Source organism: Polistes fuscatus, unplaced genomic scaffold (genome assembly GCF_010416935.1).
Source record: "Polistes fuscatus isolate 324 unplaced genomic scaffold, CU_Pfus_HIC Scaffold45, whole genome shotgun sequence".
Classification (NCBI taxonomy): domain Eukaryota; kingdom Metazoa; phylum Arthropoda; class Insecta; order Hymenoptera; family Vespidae; genus Polistes; species Polistes fuscatus.
This window is the reverse complement of record NW_025113124.1, coordinates 241,324-250,934: the sequence shown is the minus strand read 5'-3', so window position 1 is coordinate 250,934 and position 9,611 is coordinate 241,324. Positions and strand designations below refer to the sequence as shown.

Here is a 9,611-nt window from a genome sequence, read left to right as displayed (position 1 = left end):
ATATCATCCTAAAAAATGTCTCGTTTCGGCACGTTAAAAATTAATTTTTGTTATTTATTTGATATTATTTTATTTATAATTGGTAATTTTATTACTCGCGTAATAATGTTAATTTCTTAATAAAATTTATATCGTTAGTGCAAAATTTGAAAAAAATCTGAGGTGAGACTCACTGATCGTCTCCTTGTTAAGGATAGAAAAACTTATAAAAAAAATAATTCCCCCGCGAAGAATCGAACGGTAATAAACCAGCGCGAGAAGCGAAGACGTTACTACTTACGCTAACGCACCAATTGATAATTGCTCAATATTTTTCGTACAATTCTTAAGACTTCGAAGATGAATCGGAATGCATTACTGTTTTCTTATAACATAATAAAAATGAATTAAAATTATGTATAGACAAAAAATAAATTCCACGTTTTTAGAATATCCTTTCATATATATCTTGAATTAATTTTATGTGTGGATATAAAATTCTTCTTTTTCAAATATGTATTTAATTTGATACACTAATAAATTTTTACGAGACAAAAAGTCAGTAATTTAAAATTTTATAAAATACATAATTTAATAGGAAAAATATTTAAATTTTAAATTTCGTCTTAAAGAGAATACGTATTCAATTTGATATAAAATAAATTTTTGTGAGTCAAAAATTAATATCAATTAATTATTCTAATTAATTTTATGGCGCGGCACAAAATTAATTCATTATTTTTACTCTCAACTAAATAATAATAGTTTCTGTTAAAATGAATTATTTTTTTTTTTTACTTAAGGTTCATTATTTTTGACAATAAATAAAGAAACGGCGTGCCATAAGCATCAAGATCCGATTTAAAAATGCCGCGCTTATACGCCGATATATATAGATATACAAAACGCTCGACGCACGATGGCCAAACGAAAAATTCTCGCTACCAAAGAAAAAATAGAAAGAGAGAAATATCGGTTTTCTTTCTCACTCGCACTCGTATACAAAACGCTCGACGCTCGATGGCCAAGACGTAAAATTCTCGCTACCGAAAGAAAAAATATAAAAAGAGAAATATCAGAACGCTCAACAATCGATGGCCAAGGACAATAATACTCGTTATCGCATGATAAATAAAAAGAGAGAAATATTGGTTTGTTCTCTCACTCTCACTTCATTCAAGACCGAGAGTCCCGAAGATTGCCGAAGATCCTTCGTTTGTGTATTAGTGCACACGGACGCTCGCACGCATACTAGCTCGCTCGCGTGTAAAACGCGACGGAGGGATAAGCTTGCTTTCTCCCACTCTTACAATTTTTTTCCCATCTTCAATCCAATTTTATTCGCTTATTTTTGAAAATACGAAGATAACTCATAGAACATTTTTTTAGTATTTTTCAATTCTCTACAACTTTTGTTTGAAACTTTTTTCGATTAAATGCCTAGATTCTAAGATAAGGCCATTTTTTACCCTTTTTTACCCTTTTTCTCAAAACCTCGGGATCAAATTTAAATAAAATTATTCGATTCAGCGTCGTCAACTTACCTTTATATCAAAGAATCAAGCTGTACCTAAGAAAATTAGTTTTTGGCCCGCGTTGACTGGCCTATATGTTCTTATTGGTCATTGTATTTTCAAAATTTACTTCAAAAATTTCTGAAAATTTATTTTTAAGCAATATTTATACATATCATTTATAATTTCTATTTTTTTATATTTATATCCTTTATTTTATTTAAAAAAGTTTGTAATGTTATGTCCAAACTACCAAAGATTTGAAAAACAACAAAAATAAATTATCTGAATATTTTATTATAGTAGAATTTGTTTATTGAAATTTAAGATTTTTATAATTTTCTCTTTTCTTCTATTCTACAATCTATTATACGATTTTTCATCTTTATGTAATTTATATGCAAACAAAAATATGCAAAGACCTACATTTATAAACTTTTTGATTGTTTTATTCATGTTAATAATAATTTCTCTATTGAAAATTTAGAATTTTTAAATATATTTTTTCCAGAAAGACTGCCATATTGCTTTTTTAACAATAGATAGAAAAACAAAGGACACGTCATTCTAGAAATATTCTGTTGTTTCTCCCCCTTAGTAGTCATCAATGTCGGGGAATGTAAATTCAAACTTCCAAAAGAGACTACTAAATGGCGCTGCGGTCTACGGTACTTTTTCCTTTTTATTAATATTTATTATATATAAAAATATTTTATTTATTTCTTCCGATTAATATTGTCAAAATATATTTGAATTGAAATTTTTTCAATTTTTCTTTAATATGAAAATCACATAATTGTACAATTTTTAATAATTTCCCCTAGTGGTGCATCGATGTACTTACCTGTACAGTCGTTCCTAGAACGGTCATTGCAGTTTGTGCGCTTGATTGGTTGGTCGTTGTTTCTCCATCAGGTGATCGTAATAATTTCTAACCTAGTGCATCAAAAGTGCAAAGTTTTATACTTTTGAGTTTATAAAATATATTAAATATTCCCAAAATGCCTAAAAGATTTGCTAAAGCTACTTGGGATAATCGTGGTGGACGAGTGAATAATACTGAGGATAAACATTACTTTGGTAAAGTATCATTTATGATCTAACTACGCTTTACAACGCTTGTGAATTCAGAACAAAGACAACTTATTCTCGATATCTTATTCATTGTTTGCATTTGTTTCCATTTATATATATCGAAATAATTATTAATATATTATTTTTTAATATACTTTATTAATTTTTTTACATTATTCCGTAAAATTAATTTTTTTCGAATTTTTCATTTTTTTTTCTTGTAAAGATAGTAGAAATCTAATAGCTGTAACAAATATCGAAAGCTAGAAACAAATATATTCTTTTTATGATTCAGGACACGATGATAGACACGTGAGACGGGATGGGAGATATGCTTCTCGACCTCGCGTATCATTCAAACAACAACCAAGGCCCTCTAGAAATATGAGAATAGCGAGAAAAATATTTGTAGAGGCTTTTAAAGACGACGATTCTCCGATGGGAGTTAATTCTAATAACAATAACAACAATAACAGACAAGTTGTTGTTAGAGGTAGAGGCCGAGGTTTATCGAGGGAAGAAACAGCCCTTTGCCTCCCAGAGGTTTCCAAGGTGGCATATTTCCTAGACCGCCACTCTCCCTCGCAAAAGCTACCTCTTATAAAATCATTGTAAGTATCAGTATACGATACAATATACACATACATTTATATTGTGCCAGATTAATTTTCTGGGACTTTCTGTTTAACTCTTTTAATTCTTGATAACGATACATTCTCGCATTCATTTTTTCTAATGATTTTATAGAAATATTATTGCTACGATATTAAACTAATATTCAAATACATTTGTCATTAACACTAAACGTAGCTTTATGTATACCTATTTCTACCACACTATGATAGAAATGCAAGACACAATATAGTAACAAATATATATTTCTCTTTAGGTGCCATATGGACAGCAGTATACAAAAGATTACATAATAAACAATCTTTTGAGTTATATTGCTCCTGAGACTTTCGTTCCTATAATGGTAAGTATTACTTAATATTTCACATATTTTTACATAATTTATTTAATACTAATTTTTTACAGTACAAGACTATGGGATCCGAAGCTGTGTTTTATGTAGATGATCATAAAACTGCAAATGCACTTCTTGCCTGTGATCGAAAAATAACAACCACAGATGGTTTTAAACTTCAAGTTAGAGTTAAACCAGGTTTTCCTCACTGTGAAATTAATGATAAATTAAAAGAACAACTGAAGCAAGCTATGGTAAAACGATATTTTCAAGAAAACAATGCATTAGACTTGTCAAAGTTTCATCAAGATCCAGGTATGAATAAATCTTTACAGAAAGATAAATATTATTAAAAAAAAAAAAAAAATTAATTATATTTTTATATTACAGATCTTGTTGCTGATTATTTCTGTGCATTATTTCGACCAGTTATGTTAATGACCGTATTGGACATTGTCGCAGAATATATCCCTAACTTGGAGGCATTAAATTTAGATGGAAACAAATTGAACTTAATTGAAAGACTCAACGTCCTTCACAAAAAGTTTCCTAAATTGAAAATATTGTACATAGGCGACAATAAGGTAATTACATATTTTCTTTTTTTTTTTATAAGTTTCACAAGGAAAAAATACTGTAGGATGTGTAAATTATATATATATATATATATATATATATATATAGTAAAAAAATAGTGAGGAGTGTGATTGTAATCACAAGTAACAATTTATTAAGTCGACTAACACTTGACTATACCGTAGCTGGACTTACACTGAACTCGGTCCGAACTGAAACGCTTCTCTTTTATACTTTCTTATCGTTCTAGAAACTTCTCGGTCCCTCTCGAATATTCATCTATTTATCTACGAGAAACATCGAGTGGTTTCCATGCGACGAAACATGAAACGAAACATAGGGTGACGCCCTATGTCATGTGGTATCGCCTAAACAAATGCCGGATAATCCCGAAGAGAATGTTTCTTTTCTTTATTTCTCATCCTTCAATACTATGTATTATTCATAAATTTTCTTATTTCTAGATAAGAGAAATGCATCATTTGGACGTTGTCAAGGATCTCAAGCTAGAAGAATTAAAATTAGCTGGTAATCCAGTATGCAACAAGTATAAATCCCGACAGAGTGAATATGTTAGGTAATGTATGGTTGAAGTATTAACATTGTCGTTCAAACCAGAAATTTATCTAAAATGATTGATATGCGCGTACGCTCGTTTTATCTTTTATTTGTCACATTTATTTTATGTTTTTTTTTATATTCAGACTTATTAATTATATATTTAGATTTCATGCTGATCTTTATTTCTCATTTATTTTTATTTTTAATTTAATTTCATTACATATTCAAAACTGTATAAATATTCAACAATACTTCTAATGTTTTCTAACGTAAGTTTACATTAATTCATGAGCATATAAAGATAGTAAGTTTCTATTGTATTTAATATTAGATTCTGAATAATAAGGCACATGTTTTTAATTTTTCTTATTAATGCGGAGCCCCCGGGCTTCTATCTTTTCTTTCCCTTAAAACAGCGATGTGCGGAGGAGGTTCCCTAAACTCCTGAGACTGGTAAGATATAGTTTCAAATTAACAACTAAATTAACTGCTATTTAATATATTTAAGAAAGCCTAAGTATGTATGATTTATTTTACAGGATGGAGTAGATCTACCACGTCCAATCTTATTTGATGTTATGGATGATGCATCAAAAATACCTCCTACCCAACGCATATTCACTTCAAATGCTGAAGCTCAAGAAATAGCCAGTCAATTTCTGCAACAATATTTTCTGGTTTATGATAGTGGCAATCATCAACTATTATTGGATGCTTATAATGAACACGCATCCTTCACTTTGACTGTAAATACTGCTTATAATGCCAACAAGTAAGTCAATATTTCTAAATCTGGTTTTATAATTTATTCAATGCATGTTTAATTACGATTTTAGCATATAATCAAATTTTAATTAATCTCTTTCTCTCTTTCTCTCTCTGTCTTTTTTTTTTTTTTTTTTTTTTTTTTCTTTTTTTCTTTTTCTTCCAGATTAAACTCTTATGTTGGGGAAAATAGAAATTTATTTAGAGTAAATGATGCTAACAGAAGACAAAAATTATTAAAACAAGGAAAACTGACAATAGTGTCATTTATTTCTCAAATGCCACAAACTAAACATTTTTTAAATACATTTACGATGGATGTTAGTCTAGTTACTGTAAGTATCTTATTTTCATATAAAAATGAAATTTTAAATATATATATATATTAACTTTATTATCTTATTCTAATTAACTTTGTAATTTTACAGGAAAGAATGATGATGGTTACAGTAACTGGACTGTTCAAAGAGCTAACTAAAGAAGAACATGTCCGATACTTTAATAGAACATTTATTATAGTACCTCAAGGAACTGGATATTGTATTTGTAATGAACAATTACATATCAGTAACACAACTGAAACGCAACGAAAGCTCATATTGAACAATACCGATAAAGAATCAGAAGAACCAATGGCTGAAGAACCATCAATATCAAAAACATCAAACTCTGCTGCTGAAGGAACAGTTCCGGAATTGTCGGAAACTGTAAAACAACAAATGATTGTGACATTGAGCCAGCAAACAAATATGAATCTGGAATGGAGTTTAAAATGCCTCCAAGAAGTTCAATGGAATTATGAAAATGCTTTATCCGCTTTTCAAGAATTCTTCAAGCGTGGTCAAATACCATCGGAAGCATTTAGTAAGTAAATTTTAATATTATTAGAAAGTTTAAAAGATATTCCAGATTTGTTTTGTTTGTTGTAAATCATCTCTCTTAATTTCAATAAGGTGCTGACGTTTTGGATATTCATAACATTTTTGAAAAATATTGTAATTCATAAAACAAACAGAACAACAAATGTTTTAAATTTATTATTCTTAAATGGAATGTTTATCCAAGAAATTTGTAATTAAATATTATGGCAAAGTAGAATATAGTATCTAAAGTAGTTTTAAGTTCATATTCTATATCATAAACGTGCAAATTTCTCATAGGAGACCTAAGATTTTCCTACCACTGTTTATTCTATCATTTTCACTTAAGTATATATATTTTTCCTTTTTTGATAGAACAATTTTATGAATTCTTTATTTGTTAATAAAATATAAAACATGATGATAAATACTGCTCTACCTTGCAATTACAAAAGGCGATATCTCTAAAAAAAAAAAATAAGTTCTAGAAAAGTATCAGTTAAAATTTTTACGTAAAATTGTAGGTGTTGACTTTTTTTAATTACACGGTAGTGCTAGTGGAAGTAAAAAGTTACCAAGGAAAGAATAAAATTAACAGTGAGAATAAAGATTAATTCGCTCCATGAACTGATTTTGCACGTCTATGATTTCTAGAATAACAAATATTTTTATGAAAAAAGAAAAACGAAAAAAAATAACAAAGACTAAAAAAGCAAAAAATCATTCAATCATTTTTCAACGTAACTATATGATATTTTCACAAAAATTTGACTTTATAAATCACACACGACTTACATCCTTGCTGTTCATTCGTGATTTATAATATTTTATCACATTGATAAAAATATTCAACAGAACTATTCAATCATTATACCATAACTTAAGTTTTTTTTTTATTACCTTCATAAAATAAGAGAGGAAAGAACTTAACTTCACTATTCTTGTATATAAATCTAATAATATGTTACAAATAATGCATGTCATCTACATATAATATTTGTCTGTTTTGTTTATTTAACTTTCAAAGTTATTTGTAAAAATGAAATTTTTAAGTATTACTCATGTAATACTATTCTGTTTTAGTTACCATTTTAGTTTCTCAATTCATAAGCTAAGGCTAAAAAAAACAAAACAATTTTTCTGAAATATACTGCCATTTCAGTATATATAATAAATATCGTATGTTTTAAATATTTTATAAGAAATGAATGTAACTTTGAAAGTTAAATGATAACACAAATGCAGTATATATTTACTTGTAAGATATAAATAATTGTATAATAAATACATGGGTATCACAAAAGTCACTTTATCAAGTAAGTAAAACAAAACAAAAAAATTTATATTGATTTTTTTTTCAAAATAGAATTACAATATTTTGTTTTTCATTTCAAGATTTGAATCACTAGTTACAATGTTTAAAAAAAAAGTATAGGCCCATGATGGCACTACTCTAAATATTAACCAAACAAAAATTTCTAATTTATCTGTTTGATAAAGTGACTTTTAGGACACCCCTTATATTAATTTTAAATAAGTTATACAAATGAATTAAGTAACTTTCGATAACTCGCAGATGAGATATTTATAATTATAATAATTAATTAATAATTTATAGGTAATCATATAGTTTAAAACATTTCATTTTATAGGGATAAATTTTAAGAAATCATACAAAATTATTCTGATTTCAAAATTTCAACAGATTTTTACATATAATAGATAGATAATAGCTCATACAGACAAAAGAAAATCAATATTATTAGGGTGTACACATTTTTACATACTTGAAATAGGAAAATTTAAAGTTAAATGTGAGTATAAATTCATTAATATCTGAAATTTCTATATTTTTATATATAGTATTTTTGTGATCATAATTATCACATTATTATTTTGATGATTATTATTAATAGTCTTATTATTTGTATTATTATAATTATTATTATGGTTCTCATAAAGTACACAATTTAAGTTGAAAATGCGTGAGGTTCTATACATGCAATATATATATTTTTTTTTTTATTTTTTTAAACAATATTATTTAAATATTTTGTTCATGAATGCAGATGTAATAATGATTACCAGGTGCATATTAAACAATTATATAGACTGTGATGCAAATAATCACTGGTCGATAATCCAAAGGATATATGGATACAATGAAGAATTTATTGCCTATATCTGCAAATGATTGCAATACACGGCATAAAACATGATATAAGCATAATATGTCAAATATTGAAAACAAAATGCATATTTATGCTGAGCGATTTATAATAATCATCAGCATATCCTTAGCACCTGGACGACAAAGATCCATTTCACCGAAGTGGTTTTCATACCATGATATATATACATTAAAAAATATATATATAATAATATATTTATCTACACACATAAATATCATACACGCAAAGAACCATGATTGCATTCAAAACTTAAAAACACTTAAAAAGCATTTAGCATAATAGCTAATTATGCTTACTAAAAATAGATTTTTCTAATTTATCTTTTTCTTTACAGCTTATAAAAACAATATTAATTGTATTCTATATATGGCATGCTATACAAAAAAAAAACATATTAATATAATTTATACTCACAGTTAACAGAAAAATTACTAGTTGTAATAACAATATGAATAATTATATTTGTAATTTTTATTTTTTTAGCAAGTAAATTGTGATACGCATAGATAATAAGACTCCGATATATGTAATTATATTTTTTCTAACATTGATTCTGTAAATTGAAGAACTTGAATAATTATACTTCTGTTTATATTTTTAAAAAAGTTCTTTTAAAACACATACATATATATGTTAATTCCATTAAAACCTGATATATATTGACGATCATTAAAATCATTTATATGAACATATAAATGTTTGTATTTATGTGTATATATAAATATAAATATTGTTTTCTATGTATACATAATTCATATCACTGTTAATATTGTAAATATAAATATATGATACCATTTATAAATATATAAAATTGCACTTTTACTTTGATATAATATACTTATACATATAAGTTATGCAATGCGTTTAATACCAAAATTTATAATATGAAGTTTTACATTGCAATAATTAATAGAAATCACCCAAGATAACAATATTAATTATTTCTAATTAAACATATTCGATTGATTATATTTGGAAAAAAACTATTTTATAAAAATAATATATTGCTCGCGAGTTATAATACACGTGTTTCTTACAAACTATATACTCTTCTATAGCGTTTTCATCTTATGTATATTCGCTTCAAATTTTAAATAGATCTTTAAAATTAGATTGTCTAATT

General features: G+C 26.6%; 1 pseudogene; it reads left to right on the top strand.

Annotated features, from left to right (window-relative positions):
* Window positions 1–2,323: 2,323 nt before the first annotated feature.
* On the top strand, window positions 2,324–6,460 carry LOC122521660 (annotated as a pseudogene).
* The last annotated feature ends 3,151 nt before the right edge of the window (window positions 6,461–9,611 follow it).